The sequence below is a fragment of the Bubalus kerabau genome, chromosome X, assembly GCF_029407905.1.
Source record: "Bubalus kerabau isolate K-KA32 ecotype Philippines breed swamp buffalo chromosome X, PCC_UOA_SB_1v2, whole genome shotgun sequence".
Classification (NCBI taxonomy): domain Eukaryota; kingdom Metazoa; phylum Chordata; class Mammalia; order Artiodactyla; family Bovidae; genus Bubalus; species Bubalus kerabau.
Genome location: NC_073647.1, coordinates 122,032,276 through 122,051,702, shown reverse-complemented (window position 1 = coordinate 122,051,702; position 19,427 = coordinate 122,032,276). Strand labels below are relative to the sequence as shown.

Sequence of the window (19,427 nt, the reverse complement as noted above, 5' to 3'; positions counted from 1 at the left end):
GATTTTTCATTGTTAGTATATAGAAATGCAAGTGATTTCTGTGTATTGATTCTGTATCCTGCAACTTTGCTAAATTTACTGATTAGCTCTAGTAATTTTCTGATACTATCTTCAGAGTTTTCTATGTACAGTATCATGCCATCTGCAAACAGTGAGAGCTTTACTTCTTGTTTTCTGATCTGGATTCTTTTTCTTCTCTGATTGCTATAGTTAGCACTTCCAGAACTAAGCTGAATAATAGTGGTGAAAGTGAATTCCCTCGTCTTGTTCCTGATCTCAGAGGGAATGCTTTCAGTTTTTCATCATTGAGAATAATTTTTGCTGTAGGCTTACCATATATGGCCTTTACTATGTTGAGGTAGTTCTATGCCCATTTTTTGAAGAGTTTTAACCATAAATGGGTGCCAAATTTTGTCAAAGGCTTTTTCTGCATCTACTGAGATGATCATATGGTTTTTATCTTTCAATTTGTTAATATGGTGTATCACATTGATTGATTTGCGTATATCGAAGAATCCTTGCATCCCTGGAATAAACGCAACCTGATCATGATGTATGAGCTTTTTGATGTGTTGCTGAATTTGTGTTGCTATTTGATGTTCTTCTTGTTTCTTGAGATAGGATTGTATTGCTATTAACTTCCCTCTTAGGACTGCTTTTGCTGCATCCCATAGGTTTTGTCTTGTCATGTTTTCATTGTCATTTGTTCCTAGAAATTTTTTTATTTCTCTTCTGATTTCTTCAGTAACCTGTTGGTTATGTAGAAACATGTTGTTTAATCTCCATGTGTTTGTGTTTCTGACAGTTTTTTCTTGTAATTGATATCTAGTCTCATAGTGTTGTGGTCAGAGAAGATACCTGATACAATTTCAATTTTCTTACATTTACTGAGGTTTGATTTGTGACCCAAGATGTGGTCTATCCTAGATAATGTTCCATGTGCACTTGAAAGGAAGGTGTATTCTTCTGCATTTGGATGGAATGTCCTGAAGATATCAATGAGATCCATCTCATCTAATGTATCATTTAAGATTTGTGTTTCCTTATTAATTTTCTGTTTTGATGATCTGTCCATTTATGTGAGTGGGGTGTTAAAGTCTCCTACTGTTATTGTGTTACTGTTAGTTTCTCCTTTTATGTCTGTTAGTGTTTGTCTTATGTATTGAAGTGTACCTTTGTTGGGTGTATAGATATTTACAATTGTTATATCTTCCTCTTGGATTGATCCCTTGATCATTATGGAAGGAAGTGTCCTTCCTTATCTCTTGTTATATTCTTTATTTTAAAGTCTATTTTGTCTGATATGAGGATTGCTCCTCCAGCCTTCTTTTGCTTCCCATTTGCAAGGAATATATTTTTCCATCCTCTCACTTTCAGTGTATATGAGTCTTTAGGTCTGAAGTGGGTTTCTTGTAGATAGCATATATATGGGTCTTGTTTTCGTATCCATTCAGCCAGTCTGTGTCTTTTGGTTGGAGCATTTAATCCATTTACATTTAAAGTAATTATTGATATATATGTTTCTATTTCCATTTTCTCAATTGTTTGGGGTTGATTTTGTAGATCTTTTTTCTTCTCTTCTATTTCTTGACTATATAAGTTCCTTTAACATTTGTTCTGAAACTGATTTGGCGTTACTGAATTCTCTTAACTTTTGCTTGTCTGAAAACCTTTTCATTTCTCCATCAATTTTGAATGAGATCCTTGCTGGGTACAGTAATCTTGATTGTAGATTTTTCCCTTTCAGTACTTTAAATATATCCTGCCATTCCCTTCTGGCCTGCAGAGTTTCTGCTGAGAGATCAGCTGTTAAGCATATGGGTTTCCCTTGTATGTTACTTGTTGCTTCTCCCTTGCTGCTTTTAATATTCTTTCTTTCTGTTAAGTCTTGTTTAGTTTGATTAGTATGTGCCTTGGTGTGTTTCTCCTTGGGTTTATACTGTGTGGGACTCTTTGTGCCTCTTGGACTTGATTGACTATTTCCTTTTCTGTGTTGGGAAAATTTTCAAGTATAATCTCTTGAAAAATTTTCTCATACCCTTTTTCTCCTCTTCTTCTGGGACCCCTGTAATTTGAATATTGGTGCATTTGATATTGTCCCAAAGGTCTCTGAGACTATCCTTAGTTTTCATTCTTTTTACTTTATTCTGCTTTTCATAAGTTATTTCCACCATTTTATCTTCTAGCTCACTGATTCGTTCTTCTGCTTCAGATATTCTGCTATTGATTCCTTCTAGAGTATTTTTAATTCAGTAATTGTGTTGTTTTTCTCTTCATGTTTATTCTTTAGTTCATCTGTGTTTTTGTTAATTGATTCTTGCATTTTCTCCATTTTGCTTTCAAGGTTTTGGATCATCTTTACTATTCATTATTCTGAATTATTTTTCAGGTAGTTTGCCTATTTCCTCTTCATTTATTTGGACTTCTGTGTTTCTAGTCTGTTCCTTCATTTGTGTAGTATTTCTCTCCCTTTTCACTATTTTTTTTAACTTACTGTGTTTTAGGTCTCCTTTTCCCAGGCTTCAAGGTTGAATTCTTTCTTTCTTTTCACTTCTGCCCTCCCAAGATTGTTCCAGTGGTTTGTGTAAGCTTCTTATAGTGTGAGATTTCTGCTTAGTTTTTGTTTGTTTGTTTGTTTTTCCTCTGATGGGCCAGGCTAAGTGAGGTGGTAATTCTGCCTGCTGATGATTTGGCTTGTATTTTTGTTTTTTTTCTTGTTTAGATGAGGTGTCCTGCACAGGGTGCTATTGGTGGTTGGGTGATGCTGGGTCTTGTATTCCAGTGGTTTCCTTTGTGTGAGTTCTCACTACTTGATACCCACTAGGGTTAGTTCTCTGGTAGTCTAGGGTCTTGGAGTCAGTTCTCCCACTCAAAAGGCTCAGGGTTTGATCTCTGGTCAGAAATGAAGATTCCACAAATGGTTTATTATGGCATTAAGTGAGATTAAAACAAATATCCAAAAACGAGAAACCAAAGATGAACCCCAGACAAATGGCAGTTACAAACTCAGGCAAATAGTAATTCAAATAATGGAATATACACATATACATATACACCCATGAGCAAAGTCAAAACAGTCCAACAAATATAAAGTACAATAGATTGACCCAGTGAACAAAGAAAATAAAAAATTATATTCACCAGTTAAGAACAAAACTAACTAAAGCACAAACTGGAAAACAAGACTAAAGCAAAGTGCCAAGTGGGGAATAAAGCAATGAAAACAAAACTAACAAATATGTTGAAAGAAAAGAAAGAAAAGAAAGCAAGAATAGATATGCAAAGTTAAATAGAGGTAGATGAAGATTTATATACATTAAAGATTAACTGCAAGGGGGAAAGAAGATTAGGAAAGGCAAACAAAGGAATAAATGTAGAAGAGATATAATAGGTTTAAAAAGTTAAAAGTTAAAGTTATAAAATGAGAAAAGAAAAAAAATGGAAGAATAAATAAAAAAGGAAAACTCCACAGAACTGCAGAAGCCCAATGTAGAGGCACAGGTTTATGACAACAATGAAAAGTGTGATTATACACATATACACCCATAAGCAAAATCAAAACAGTCCAACAAAAATAAAGTACAATAGATTGACCTGGCAAACAAAGGAAACCAAAAATTACATCTACTTGAGCAAAACTAACTAAAGCACAAACTGGAAAACAAAACTTAAATGAGCTGCCAATTGGAGAATAAAACAATGAAAATAAAACTAAGAAATATGTTGAGAGGGAAGGAAAGAAAGAAAAGGTAGATGAAGGTTTATATACATTGAAGATTAACTGCAAGGGAAAAAGAAGAGTAGGAAAATCAAACAAAGGAATAAATGTATAAAAATAATAATAGGTTTTAAAAATTAAAATTAAAAAAAAAAAAGAGAGAAAAAAAAACTCCCCAGAACTGCAAAAGCCCATCATAGAGCCAGAGGTTTATAACAACAGTAAAAAACGTGACTGAGAAAAAAAAAAGCTCAAAAGCTTAATTAGATTTTATAGGACACAACTGAAGCGACTTAGCAGCAGGAGCAGCAGTGCCAATAAAATTGACAGCTGCAACAGGGAGGGTGGGGATAAAGAAAAAAAAGAAAAAAAATACAAGAGAGTCTACAGAACAAGTCAAAACACAAGAATAATAAATGTTTTTCTTGAGTCACTGCTGTCTGAGTCCTTTCCATCCCTGGGAGTCACAGTCCACCTCATCTCCCTAGGATGCCCTCTAACACTGTGCTGATCACTAGACTTGCTGTGGGAACAGCTCATATTCTAATGTCCTACTCCTCTGTGTTCTTGCCTCCAATGTCCACAGCTATCAGAACTAGTGTGTTTTCTTTTGTGGGAGTTCTCAATGACCTTTTATATATTCCATAGACACAGAGTCTGCCTAGTTGATCGTGTAGATTGAGTCTGCATCTTATACAGCTGATGGGAAGGAAGGTTTTAGGTCTTTTTCCTTAGCCACACTGCCCTTGGGTTTCAATTGTGGTTTTATTTCCACCTCTGCATGTGGGTCATCCACTGAGGTTTGCTCCTGAGGCTGCCCTGGAGGACTTGGGTTTGCCCCCGTGAGGGCCAGGTGTGGAGGTGGGGCAGCTGCTTGGGTCACAGGGGTTCTGGCAGCACCAGGTACTCAGGGGTGTTGGTGGCTAGGGCAGCAGGAAATATAGTGCTCTAGAAGGGTATGGCAACCAGTATTGGCCAATACGCTCCAGTATTCTTGCCTGGAGAACCCCCATCCCTGACAGAGAAGCCTGGCAGGCCACAGTCTACAGGATCACAAAGAGATGGACACTACCTGAAGCGACCCTGTGAGCATAGGCGCAAGATTTTTTTTGCCTGTGGCATCTCTGCCCCAGCTAGTGTTGAGTGTGAAGGTGGCACAGTTGCTTGGCTTGCAGGGACCCTGGCAGCGCCAAGTATATAGGGACATGGGCTGCCTCTGCTGCAGTAGTTATGGCCCTATCAGAGTCTTTTTTTGAGCCTCTTGTAGTTGGCAATCAGAAGGCCTCTTTGATGAGTCTTTCTCCATAGCTCTGCCCATTCAAGCACTTAGAGGGCTTCCTTGCCTGGGGTCCTTCTCTGTTGTTTGGTGCATCAGGCACATAGACAGGCCCCCCGGCTGGGGTCCTGCTCTGTAGATCAGCACATCAGGCACTTAAAGGGGCACCCTGGGTGGGGTCCTACTCTGTAGTGCATCAGGCATTTGATGGGCCAGCCTCTCTATTGCTAATGCTGGTGTGTCGGGGGTGAGGGGAGAGGCTATGGTGATAGCTCCACCCCCTACGTGTGATTCTACTACCATGGCTGCCGGGCTTTCCTCCACAGGCATTTCCCACCACAATCTCTTCCCTCACATCCCCTCAATCTGTCTCTCCGAGGTCAACAGTAGCCCTTGCCCAGGGATTGCTCCACAATCCCTACACTCCAGCTCCCAGCCACTGTACCGTCTGCGGTATGTATGGGTGCGGCAAGGAGTATCTGATTCTCATTCCATTTACACTGCCGCAGATCAGCTGTTTCAGTCTCAGCCTTAAATGTTTCTCCTTTGACTCAGACAGTTGCCCTGATGTTGGGATCGGACCCCTGCTTCAGTTCCCCCACCTGCCAAGGGCAGGTCCAGGGCTACTAACACTCCTGTTTTTCCCCCTAGTTCCTTTGTCCTACTGAGTCTTGCGTGGGTCTGTATTTTTCTTTTCTGCTGGTCAGGTACTCCTGTCCACTCTCAGCTGGTGTTTTGCATGCACTTCTGTGTCTGAAGGTGTATTCCTGATGTATCCGTGAAGAAAGATGTACTCCATGTCCACCTACTCCTCTGCCATCTTGTTCTCTCCCTCGAATGTTGAGTTATAAGCCAGCTTTTTCACTTCTTCTTTCACTTCCATCAAGAAGCTCTTTAGTTCTTCTTTGTTTTCTGCTATTAGGGTGGTGTCATCTGCATATCTGAGGTTATTGATATTTCTCCCGGCAATCTCAATTCCAGCTTGTTTTTCATCCAGCCCAGCATTTCACGTGATGTACTCTGCATATAAGTAAAATAACCAAGGTGACTATATTCAGCCTTGATGTACTCCTTTACCAATTTGGAGCAGTCCGTTGACCCATGTCCAGTTCCAACTGTTGCTTCTTTAACTGCATACTGGTTTCTCAGGAGGCAAAGAAGGTGGTCTGGTATTCCCATCTCTTTAAGAATTTTTCATAGTTTGTTGTGATCCACATAGTCAAATTTCATGCAAAGATGGGCACAATAAAGGACAGAAATGGTGTGGGCCTAACAGAAGCAGAAGATATTAAGAAGAGGTGGCAAGAATACACAGAACCATACAAAAGATATTTTCATGACCTAGATAACCATGATGATGTGATCACTCACCTAGAGCCAGACATTCTGGAATGTGAAGTCAACTGGGCTTTAGGAAGCATCACTATGAACAAAGCTAGTAGAGGTGATGGAATTTCAGTTGAGATATTTCAAATCCTAAAAGATGATGCTGTGAAAATGATACACTCAATATGCCAGCAAACCTGGAAAACACAGCAGTGGCCACAGGACTGAACAGGTCAGTTTTCATTCCAATCCCAAAGAAGGGCAATGCTAAAGACTGTTCAAACTACTGCACAATTGCACTCATCTCACACGCTAGCAAAGTAATGCTCAAAATGCTCTAAGCCAGGCTTCAACAGTATGTGAGCCATGAACTTCCAGATGTTTGAGCTGGATTTAGAAAAGGTAGAGATACCAGAGATCAAATTGCCAACATCCACTGGATTGTTGAAAAAGCAGGCAAATTCCAGAAAAACATCTACTTCTGCTTTATTAACTATGCTAAAGCCTTTGACTGTGTAAATCACACCAAACTGTGGAAAATTCTTCAAGAGATAGGAATACCAGACTACCTCACATGCCTCCTGAAGAATCTATATGCAGGTCAAGAAGCAACAGTTAGAAATGGACATGGAACAACAGACTGGTTCCAAATCAGGAAAGGAGTACATCAAGGCTGTACATTGTCACCCTGCTTATTTAACTTATATGCAGAGTACATCATGAGAAACACTGGGCTGGAAGAAGCACAAGCTGGAATCAAGATTGCTGGGAGAAATATTTCAATAACCTTAGATACACAGCCGACACCACCCTTATGGCAGAAAGTGAAGAGAAACTAAAGAGCCTTCTGATGAAAGTGAAAGAGGAGAATGAAAAAACTTCTTAAAAGTCAACATTCAAAAAGCTACGATCATGGCATCTGGTCCCATCACTCCATGGCAAATAGATGGAGAAACAATGGAAACAGTGAGAGACTTTATTTTTTGGGGGGTCCAAAATCACTGCAGATGGTGATTGCAGCCATGAAATTAAAGGACACTTGCTTCTTGGAAGTAAAGCTATGACCAAACCTCGACAGCATATTAAAAAGCAGAGACATTACTTTGCCAACAAAGGTCCATCTAGTCAAAGCTATGGTTTTTCCAGTAGTCATATATGGTTGTGATAGTTGGACCATAAAGAAAGCTGAATGCTGAAGAATTGATGCTTTTGAACTGTGGAGTTGGAGAAAACTCTTGAGAGTCCCTTTGACTGCAAGGAGTTCCAACCAGTGAACCCTAAGGGAAATCAGTCCTGAATATTCATTGGAAGGACTGATGCTGAAGTTGAAACTCCAATACTTTGGCCACCTGATGTGAAGAACTGACTCATTGGAAAACACCCTGATGCTGGGAAAGATTAAAAGCAGAAGGAGAAGGTTGAATGGCATCACCGACTCAATGGACATGAGTTTGAGCAAGCTCCGGGAACTGGTGATGGACAGGGAAGCCTGGTGTGCTGCAGTCCATGGGGTTGCAAAGAGTCGAACACGACTGAGTGAACTAAACTGAATCAACAAGACACCTGCAGCCACACTGCAAGATGACTAAGAATTATTTGGGGAGCTTGCAGAACTGCCCTGTGTCTCATTCTAATTGTAAAGTAATTAATCTCCAATTATAATATATAAATTAATTTTAAAAAAAGAAAGCTGAGCACCAAAGAATTGATGGTTTTGAACTGTGGTGCTAGAGAAGACTCTTGAGAGTCCCTTGGGCTGCAAGGAGATCCAACCAATCAATCCTAAAGGAAATCAGTCCTGAATATTCATTGGAAAGACTGATGCTGAAGTTGAAGCTCCAATACTTTTGCCCCCTGACGCGAAGAACTGACTCATTGGAAAAGACCCTGATGCTGGGAAAGCTTAAAGGCAGGAGGAGAAGGGGACGACAGAGGATCAGATGGTTTGATGGTATCACAGACTAGATGGACATGAGTTTGAGTAAGCTCCAGGAGTTGGTAATGGACAGGGAAGCCTGGCATGTTACATTCCATGGGGTTGCAAAGAGTCTGACATGACTGAGTTACTGAACTAACTGACTAACACAGTCAAAGGCTTTCGCATACTCAATAAAGTAGAAGTAGATGTTTTTCTACAATTCCTTGGCCTTTTCTGTGATCCAACAGATGTTGGCAATTTGATCTCTGGTTCCTCTGCCTTTTTGACATCCAGCTTGAACATCTGGAAGTTCTATGTTCACGTACTGTTGAAGCCTAGCTTGGAGCATTTTGAGCATGGCCTTGCTAGCATGTGAAATGAGTGTAAATGTACAGTAGTTTAAACATTCTTTGGCATTGCCATTCTTTGGAATTGGAGTGAAAACTGACCGTTTACATTCCTGTGGCCATTGCTGAGTTTTCCAACTTTGCTGGCATATTGAGCACAGCACTTTAACAATGTTATTTTAAGCAGCTCTGCTGAAATTCCATCACTTCCACTAGCTTTTTTTGTAATAATACTTTCTAAGGCTCACTTGACTTCACACTCCAGGATATCTGGCTCTAGGTGAGTGATCACACTATCGATGTTGCATGGGTCATTTAGATCTTTTTTTAAATTAATTAATTTATTTCACTTTACAATATTGTATTGGTTTTGCCATACATTGACTTGAATCCACCATGAATGTACATGTGTTCCCCATCCTGAACCCCCCTTACACCTCCCTCCCCATCCCATCCCTCTGGGTCATCCCAGTGCACCAACCCCAAGCATCCTGTATCATGCATCAAACCTGGACTGGCGATTTGTTTCACATATGATATTTTACATGTTTTTATACAATTCTTCTGTGTATTCTTGCCAGTCAGGTAGTTCAGTCATCCAGTCATGTCCAACTCTCTGCAACCCCATGGACCACAGCCACACTGCAGTGTGGATGTTTTGTAGATAAGTTCATTTTTGTCATATTTTAGATTCCATATATAAGTGATATGACATTTGTCTTTCACTTTCTGACTTACTTCACTTCATATGATAATCTTGTTTTCATCCAAGTTGCTGCAAATGACATTAGTTCTTTTAATGGCTGAGTAATACTCCATTGAATATATGTACTATATCTCCTTTATCCATTCATCTGTTGATGGACATTTAGGTTGCTTCCTTGTCTTGCCTCCGTAAATAAATACTGCTATGAATATAGGGGTGCATAGATCTTTTCAAGTTACAGTTTTGTCTAGATAGATGCCCAGTGGTGGGATTACTGGATCATGTGGTAATTCTATTTTTAGTTTTCTGAAAAATCTCCATACTGTTTTCCATAGTGGCTGCACCAGTGACATTCCCACCAACAGTGTAAGAGGCTTCCCTTTTCTCTGCACCCTCTCCAGCATTCATTGTTTATAGACTTTTCTTAATGGTGTGAGGTGGTACCTCATTGTAGTTTTGATTTGCATTTCTTATAATTAGCGATGATGAACGTCTTTCTACTGTTTTTGATACTCAGGAAAGGGTATCCTTTGGGTTTCAGATTTTTAGAATACATACGTTCTTGTTCCTTGTCAGGCCAGGAAATTTTGATGATATTTTGCAAGGTGTTCCCAGGTTGAAGACTTGGTTTGATAATTATACATGAGATCAATTTCTGCTATGATTTTAAGACTATTGATAATAAATAATTGCCTCTGTCCACATGGTTTTCTGAGATCTCCTGATATGTTCCTATGAGCCAACTGTTCCTACCACTGGGAAGTGCTTAGTGTCATCCCAGATTGCACAGTGCCCTCTTTCCTTGAGATAATTTGTTTGTTGTTGTTGTTTGATTGCACTGTACAGCTTGCATGATGTTAGTTCCCTGACCAGTGATTGAACCTGGGCCCTCAGCACTGAAAGCAGAGAATCCTAACCTCTGGATCAGCAGGCAATTCATGAGACAGTTTCTAAACTTAGTAAATTGACACAGATGGCAAGATTTCTTTATCCAGACAAGGGTTCTTTCAATTCTGTTCCTTATTTATGTTCTCTCAAGTAGCTTTCTCTCTGAGTGAAACTTTCCCCTCATTCTTGGATGGTCTGGATTCTTTTTAATAGCCATTGACTTGCAAATTAATCAAAAGCTTAATAAAGTTTATAGTGGTATTTGATGAGGAACAGCTCTGTTGGAGAATGTTCGCCAGGAGAGATTCTGTGATAAGAGGCAACTTGGGCGCATGTCATTCGGTGGGCCGATAGGAGAAACCCTTCATGTTTGACTCTTTACTTCGAATATGTTCAGTCTAGGTTTTTACAGCTGGGAAAGTGATACCAATTGTTAGTATTCCCAGTGTTCATTCTGAGCCACAGTATTTTAATAAATTGAGAAGCAATGAGGGGAGTCTTGGATGGGCAAAAGTACAGATTTGGGAATATAAAACTCTGGATCTGAATCATGAGTGCACCACTTAATAGCCCTGTGATGTTTCTTCTCTGAGATTCCACTTTTTTATCTGTAAAAATTGGAATCATAATGTCTTTTTCATGGGTCATTGTCAACGTTTATGGGCGTGAAACTTAAAGCAGAGTGCCTGTCATTATAGTGGCTAAGTGTTGTGATGGTTAGGTTTTAATAATAGATGCCACACACACAGGCCTGCAATCAAAATGAAAAAGTCAGGAGTGCAGGAGGCATGCAGCCATTGGCATCAGGCTGCTGTGACATTATTCTGCCCACATTTATTATGTCAAGTGCTTTTTTTTTTTTTTCATTGTTTTTGGTTTGACAGTATTTTTTGTCAGTCACCGTGGTTTTGTTCTCTTAAAGGAATATGAAACTCGAGCTCTAGACAAGCATTTAGCTGGTAGGCTCTGCAGCAGAGGCTGAAGCAAAACCTAGTAGCAACAGCTGTGCAAGTGGACAATAATAAAAAGAGCTACTATCTTATCTGCTGAGTTCTTCTTTTATTTGTTGAGAGAGAGGTTTGTCTGTGGATGACAGAGACATATTTTAATTACGACTTACAGAAGATGGAAGTACATTGCTGTCTAACAGGAAAGTCTGAATTGGTTGGCAGCTTTGTGATGTTGTGATGGTGGCTCCATTATTGCATGGATCTTGGTGCCTTGTCTTTTGTAGTTCTACCATCTTGAAAGTTTGTCTCTTCTTCCAAGATGACTCACCCCTATATTCTCATCCTAGCTTCTTGCAGGGAAGAAGAGTTCATGGAACAGGGATACCCCTTTTCCATTAGGGACATGACCTAGAGGTTACTTGTATCATTTCTGATCATATCATATTGGCTAATATTTGGTCTCATGGAAAAACTAACTGCAAGACATGCTGGGAAATGTAGTCTTGAGTGGCCACGAGCCTAGCTAGACATTCCACTAATAGAAAAACGGAGAACACATATTAGGAGATGCATACTGGAATGGTCTATTCCACAACTACTATGTGCCATGCTGTGCTTTACACTATAGTTATGCTCATGACAGCATCATCTTATTTAATGCTCACAAAAATCCCATGAGCTTGTAATTACTATGAATTTTTTTTGTAACAGAGGGAATATTTTGAGACAGAGAGAAGTCAAGTCTTTTTAAAAGGTCTTGAGACACAGAGAGGCTAAGTAATTTTTTTAAAGTCTCAAGGGAAATAAGGGGCAAGGCCAGGATTTGAACCCAGGGAGTCTGACTTTGGAGCCTTATGTTATGAACCACTGTATAGTTCTGGCTTGCTCAGTATTTTTCTCAAGCCTTGATGTGCTCTGCTAGATGAAACTGCAGATTGTTGAAAGGCATGAAGGAATCAAAGAAGCTTTGTGAAGCTTCTATTGCTTCCTCTTCCAGGCAGTTAATTGCTTCCCTTCTAGAATTTCTAGCTTATTTGATGCAAAATAGTGTTCAACACAATTGGGTCTAAACAGGGTAGCAAAAGAAAAGCAACACCATACACACATGTGACAGGAATTTTAATGAAAGCAATTCCTGATTTGAAAGCAATGTGTCTATGCCACGATAAAGCAAGCACTCTTTGTACTGCATTGAACAGTTTTGATTATGGGATAGAATAAATTGAATTCAGTATATCACCAGAATATAGAAATGAAAATATTATCATTCAACAACAGTTGAGACTGTTGGTCTCTGTAATATTTAGGATTTCAACTACATATAAGTCATCGATTCACATGTTAATACATATTTATCTGTGTAGCAACAAGCAAACCTAAAGAATAAACTGATGTTTTTAAAATACAAGGGCACCCTGAATTTATCTTTTTGTTGTTATTGTTCTATTTTGTTTTACTTTTTATTACAGAAAATTTCAAACACTCACAAGAATATAGTAAAATGAACCTAAAATAGCCATCACCCAGCACAACATTTATTGATTTAAGAACATCCTTATACCTTCAATGTCTTTCCCCACTGGATCCTTCCACTGGATTTTTTTTATAGAGCATCATATACATCATATTATTTCATCCACCAATTTTTCAGAACATATCTCTTTTTAAACATAATTACAATTCCATGATCACATCTAAAAAGTTTAATATGAGTTCTTTAAATTCATCAAAAATCCAGTCAATGTTCAAATTTCCTTCAGTCATTTATATTCTCAAAATATTTATTCGTTTTTTAACTGATTAGTTGATTTGATTGTATTAAAGTTTGCTTCTTTTATTTATTTATTTATTTATTTATTTATGTTTTGGAGGCTAATTACAATATTGTATTGGTTTTGCCATACATTGACATGAATCCACCACGGGTGTACATGTGTTCCCCATCCTGAACCCCCCTTACACCTCCCTCCCCATCCCATCCCTCTGGGTCATCCCAGTGCACCAGCCCCGAGCGTCCTGTATCATGCATCGAACCTGGACTGGCGATCCATTTCACATATGATAATATACATGTTTCAATGCCATTCTCCCAAACCATCCCACCCTCGCCCTCTCCCACAGAGTCCAAAAGACTGTTCTATACATCTGTGTCTCTTTTGCTGTCTCGCATACAGGGTTATCATTACCACCCTTCTACATTCCATATATATGCGTTAGTATACCGTATTGGTGTTTTTCTTTCTGGCTTACTTCACTCTGTATAATAGGCTCCAGTTTCATCCACCTCATTAGAACTGATTCAAATGTATTCTTTTAAATGAACTGATGTTTTTAAAATACAAAGGCACCCTGAGTTTATCTTAGGTGAAAAATTGGCCTTAGCTGGAATTAAATGTCTTCAACAGCTTTTTTTTTATTTTTTCCTGTGTATTCCTTTTTTTTTTTTTAAAGGAAGTGTAGCTGATATATAATGTGTTACTTTCAAGTATACAGTGTATACCTGCTCACCTTCTGTGGTGGCTACAATCACTGATGACTGGGACAGCGTTTGTTTCCTGATATGGCAGGCAGTATTCCATTTATTAATAGCAAAGTGATTCAGGTATACATGTATAATGTATATCTACTCTTTTTCAGATTCTTTTCCACTATAGGTTATTATAAGATAATCTGAATATACTTTCCTATGCTATTCAGTTGGCCCTTGTTTATTTTCTATATATAATAGTGACTATCTGTTAATCTGAAGTTCTAAGTTATCTCCCCCTACCCCTACTTTCCCCTTTGGTAGCCATGAGATTGTTTTCTATGTTGATCAGTCTATTTCTGTTTTGTAAATAAATTCATTTGTATCATTTTTTATGATTCCACATGTAAGGGATATATAGTATTTGGCTGACTTCACTTGGTATGATAATCAGTAGGGATAAGACCCATCCATGTTGCTGCAAATGACGTTATTCTTTTTTATGTCTGGGAAATATCTTTTTCATAACATTTTTTTCTTTGTATCTTCATTACTTTTCAACAGTTGATTTGGGGCCACATTTATGTCTACTATACTTAGTACTCTGTTTTTGTTTCGAAATAAGAACAAAGAGAGGAAATGGTGAGAATTTTAATATTTTAAAGAATCAAAATAGTTTTTTCTTTCTGATCAAAAGTGTACAAACAAGGTTAAGGAAGATGGAAAAGTTCTAGAAATCCTTACTGTAGTTTTCCCAGGCTTGCATTACTTTTTCAAAGTGTGTCTGATATCAGTTTTAGCCAATTTTGATTTTATTCTCAGGAAATCTAACATTGTACATTTTTCTCTTCACATTCTCTTTCTTTTTTTTAAATAATAATGGCTTCACATTGTAAAGTCCTCTGTAATTCCCCAAACATATTACCATACTTAACTGCCTCTGGCTTTCACAACCACCCTTGAGGAAGATAGGAAAGGAATCAGTATCTTTATTTTGAAGTTGAAGTACTGACACCTGGAGAGATTAAGTGGAATGCCCAGTAATACCTAGTATGGCTGAGATTTCCTCCCTGCCGCCCCATTCTCTTCCTTTCTCCCTTTTTCCTGTCTTCTTTCTCTGTCACTCACCAGCTTTTGCTTATGCGCTCTTTTTTTTTCATTCAATTAAATGATTGCTATTATGTTCCTGACACTGCTTAGATGCTATAAAATGAAAAACTGAACAAAACAGATGCAGTCTTGCCCTCATGGAAATTTCAGAGGAGTTCGGGAGACAAACATGAAACCAGTTGAAAAAAAAAAAAAAAGTACAACTAAGAAATATGCTAAGTTCTGTGAAGAGAAAGAACACAGTTCTCTGAATGAGAATAAGACGGGAATCTGCAGTAGATTTTGTAATCAGAGAAAGCCACTCTGGGTAAGCAGCAGTAAAGCTGCAGTAAAAGAATATATGAAAGGCAGCCAAATGAAGAAACTAGGCTTATTTTTAAAAAATTATTTATTTATTTACTTTTGTCTGTGCTGGGTCTTCCTTGCATTTGTGTGGGCTTTCTCTAGTTGCAGCTCTCGGGCTTAGTAGTTGCTGTTGAAGGGGCCTGGAGTGTACAAGCTTCAGTGATTGTGCACAGAGGCTTAGTTGCTACACGGCATGTGGAATCTTCATGGACCAGGGTTCGAACCCATCTCTCCCGCATTGGCAGGCAGATTCCTTACCTCCTGCACCACCAGGGAAGTTCTTAGGCTGTATGTTTATCATTCAGGGTAGGCTAAGTGATGCTCTAAGAACAGTTCCAAATTCTTACTGGTTTAAAACAATGAAGGTTTATTTCTCTCTGATGTTCCATGTCCATAACTGAGTGGCTAGGGTCTCTAGTTCATGGCATCTTCAGACCAGGACTCAAACTTACAGGGCAGACACTATTTGGGACATTGCCATTCTTCATGCGAAGAAGAGGGTTTGTGGTAACCTGGTGATTTGCTCTTAAAGCTTTTACCTGGAGTCACATATTGCAGTTCATGCACCAGCGGGAGTCACTTGACCACATCTAATGTCAAGAGGGCAGTATCTACAGTTCCAACTTGTTCCACCTACCCAGCCTCCCTTGCAGCTAATGGTGATGCTGTGACACGGTCTGGTCAAGTGAACCTAAGAAGGACTTCCCTAAGGGAAGTCCCTAAGGGAAGTCTTTCTTCATTGGAGGACTCCTGCATCAACTTTTGCTTTTCTGTTTAGATACAGGTGTAACTGTAAGAAACAAGTATAACTGACACTCCCTCCCTATTCTTACTGCCTTAAACTCTGCTGATGCACTACTGAAGCTGCCTAACCGTTTTGCATAAGAATGATAAGCCATACTTTGAAGATAGGGGATCATCAGAATGAAATGATTCTTTAATAACCTGACTTTTCAGTTGAACTAATACAAGCAAGTGGCTAATTCTGGATTTCTTGTATATGGGGAATAAAGTGAAAGTGTTAATCGCTCAGTTGTGTCCTACTCTTTGCGACCCTATAGACTGTAGCCTGCCAGGCTCCTCTGTCCATGGAATTCTCTAGGCAAGAATACTGGAGTAGGTAGCCATTCCTTTCTCCAGAGGATCTTCCTGACCCAGTGATCAAACCCAGGCCTTCTGCATTGCAGGCAGATTCTTTACCGTTCTGAGCCACAAGGGAAACCCTTGTGGGAGAAAAATTACACCAAATATTTAAGACTGTTATTTGGAACCAGAAACATTTCTAGCTTATGTGGATAAGAAAGATGAACAGATTCTGTGCTTACAGCCCAGAGACCCATCTTCCTCAGATACCTTCCTGAGACTGGGCCAGGAGTACAGGAACCAAATGAGATCGACCTTGCTTTGTGAGTGGCGGCCAGTGAAGCACAGGAAAGAGAAATCGTCCATCCTATTCCTCTCTTCTAGCTCCCTGTACTTCCCTTTCTCCTTCATACAATGTCACCAGTTGCACAGTTTCTTTTCCTGACTACAACTACTGTCCCTTTACCCTTTACTCTCTCATTACCCTTTCTCCTCTTCTTGAGAAATGCCTGTGTCCACTTAAGGTGAAATTATCCTAGGTATGATTGAATTGGGTTTCCCTGGTGGCTTAGCGGTAAAGAATTCACCTGCCAGTGCAGGAGACATGGGTTTGATCCCTGGGTTGGGAAGATCGCTGGAGAAAGAAATGGCAACCCACTAATGATTGAATTAGGTTAGTTTCTCAAAGATTTGAAAAACCTATAAGCTGCTTGTGAGTGAAAAAGGTTGCCTGCCATATCAACAAACAAAGGGATCTTGCAACCATCAAGTCACTCCAGCTACCCTGAGGGGACTCAGGATGGGAAAGAACAGGATACTGGCCCTAAATAACTGAGTTGCAAATCAAAGGAATGATTTCCATGAGCCCAGACTCTTGCCCCTTCCCATACACAGAAAAGGGCTAAATTCATTATCTTGAGCTTCTGGTTGGTTTTCCTTACTTGTCGGTAATTTTTGATGTTCCTACTCCTTGTTGCAAAACTCCTATGTATCCTGGCTCCTCTCTTACTTCTTCTGAGCAGTCCCTCAGAGCTATAGCTGAGGGGCGGCCTCCCAGGCTTCAGTCGTCAGCAAGTCTGCCAAATAAAACAATTCTCAATTTTTAGGTTATCCATTTTTTTCAGTCAACATGCTTAATATTTTGTGCTGCCTGTGGAATTCTTCCCAGCTTTCCCCACAGTCTCAGAGGTTCCTCTCAGAATATGTGGGACAGTTAATGCTGGTTGTCTTAGGAATTCCCAACTGGTGTGTTTGGACCTTGAAATTCTTGGTTCTCTGTGTCCTTCCTGTGGTGGCCCACATCTTTTCCGACTTTGAAACTGGGAGCTAAGTGAACGCTGATTGCTAAATGAAGGCCTGTGAATAGAACACAAATAAAAATGCAATCTAAATATTTGACTTTATGGCCATAATTTCTCCAAATGGTCTCAAGCTCTAGTTTAAGGAGCAACCAAGTAGTTAAACTTCAGGCACCTGATCATAAAATTTATTTATTTTTTTTTGTCTCTGGAGTATCCTGGAATACCCCATGTTCTCAATTTCTTATTCTTTGGCCCACTATCCTACTGGGATAGGACTGCAGTCTATGATTATTCTTTATTTCACTCATTTTGGTCATTTTTGTTTATGATTGTTGCATGAATTGTTACAGATTGTGACTAGGCGGTGTTTTATTTCTCCTGTGCCCTGAGGTGTTTAAAGGTGTGTGTGTGTGTGTGTGTGTGTGTGCGCGTGCGCGCGCGCATGTGCACACATGTGTGCACTCAGTCATATCTGACTCTTTGAAACCCCTTGGATTGCCAGGTTCCTCTGTCCATGGGATTTTCCAGGCAAGAATACTGGAGTGGGTTGCCATTTCCTGTTCTAGCATATCTTCCCGACCCAGGGTTCAAACCTGTGTCTTCTTGAGTTTCCTGCATTGTCAGGAAGGTTCTTTACCACTGCACCACCTGGAAAGGTCTGTTGTTATTTTCCAAATAATACAATTGGAGTTTTCAAATGAGAATTCATCTCATTTTAAAAGTTGTAGCTTTTACAGGTTTTCAAAAGTAAGTTGTGTGGAGCTTTTCTTACACTCAATTTCAGGAGCCAGTTGTTCATGAAAAAAAAAAAGACATAAGGATGCTTTGTAAGTTCTAAATCAGGGAGTAGAAAACATGTGTTGTGTGTTCTTGTCATCTGTGCTCAATTGGACAAGAAAGGGAGAACTTTCTTTTCAATTATGGATTACTACAGGATATTGAAGATTATATAGTAGGACCTTATTGTTTATTTTATATATAATGCTTTCTGTCTGTTAACACCAAACTCCTAATTTATCCCTCCCCCATGCCCTTTTCCTTTTGGTAACCATCTGTTTGTTTTCTGTCTATTAGTTTGTTTCTGTTTTGTAAGTAAATTCATTTGCATCATATTTTAGATTCCACCTTTGAGTGGTATTTGTCTTTTTCTTTCTGACTTATTTAACTCAGTATAATCTCTAGGTCCATCCATGTTGCTACAAATGGCATTATCCTTTTTAATGACTGAGTAGTATTCCTTTTGAATAGCTATTTTCTAAAACGTATGTAAATAGATCACGTCATATAGTAAAAGGAGGGATATAGAAATAGCATTTATTTAGTACTTGTGTGGCAGGAAACAAGCTGGTATCTTCCCATATATTTTCTTACTTAGTCTTAAAAATGGTCACTTTGGAATATTATTACTCCTGTTTTTGAAATGAAGAGACCGAACTTGAGTGGGTAAATCATTGTTTCTGTTTGAATAGGTAATTCATGATGGACCCAGGATTCAAACAAATGTATATCTAACAGCAAAGCCCATGGGTCAGTGGCAATTGTTTGATTTTCAATGATGGGCAATGTCTTTGTAACAAAGTTCACATTGGCTCATTTAAGGCAGCAATCCCAAACCTTTTTGGCATCAGGGACTAGTTTCGTGGAAGACAGTTTTTACATGGACCTGGTGTGGGGTGCTTTGGGGATGATTCCAGCATATTACGTTTATTGTGCACTTGAAGTGTTAGTCGCTCAGTCGTTTCCGACTCTGTGCGACCCCATGGACAGTCTGCCGGTCTCCTCTGTCCATGGAATTCTCCAGGTAAGACTACTGGAGTGGGTTGCTGTACCCTTCTCCAGGGGATCTTCCAACCCAGGGATGGAACCCAGGTGTCCTGCATTGCAAGCAGATTCTTTACCATCTGAGCCACCAGGAAAGCCCATTGTGCAGTTAATTCAATCATTATTATATCAGCTCTACCTCAGATAATCAAGCATTAGATCCTGGAGGTT

At 39.3% G+C, this 19,427-nt stretch overlaps 1 protein-coding gene across 20 annotated transcripts in view; it reads left to right on the top strand.

Moving 5' to 3' along the window:
• Window positions 1–19,427, top strand: part of SYTL5 (synaptotagmin like 5) — a 291,111-nt gene that overhangs the window by 158,444 nt on the left and 113,240 nt on the right. The window lies entirely within an intron of this gene.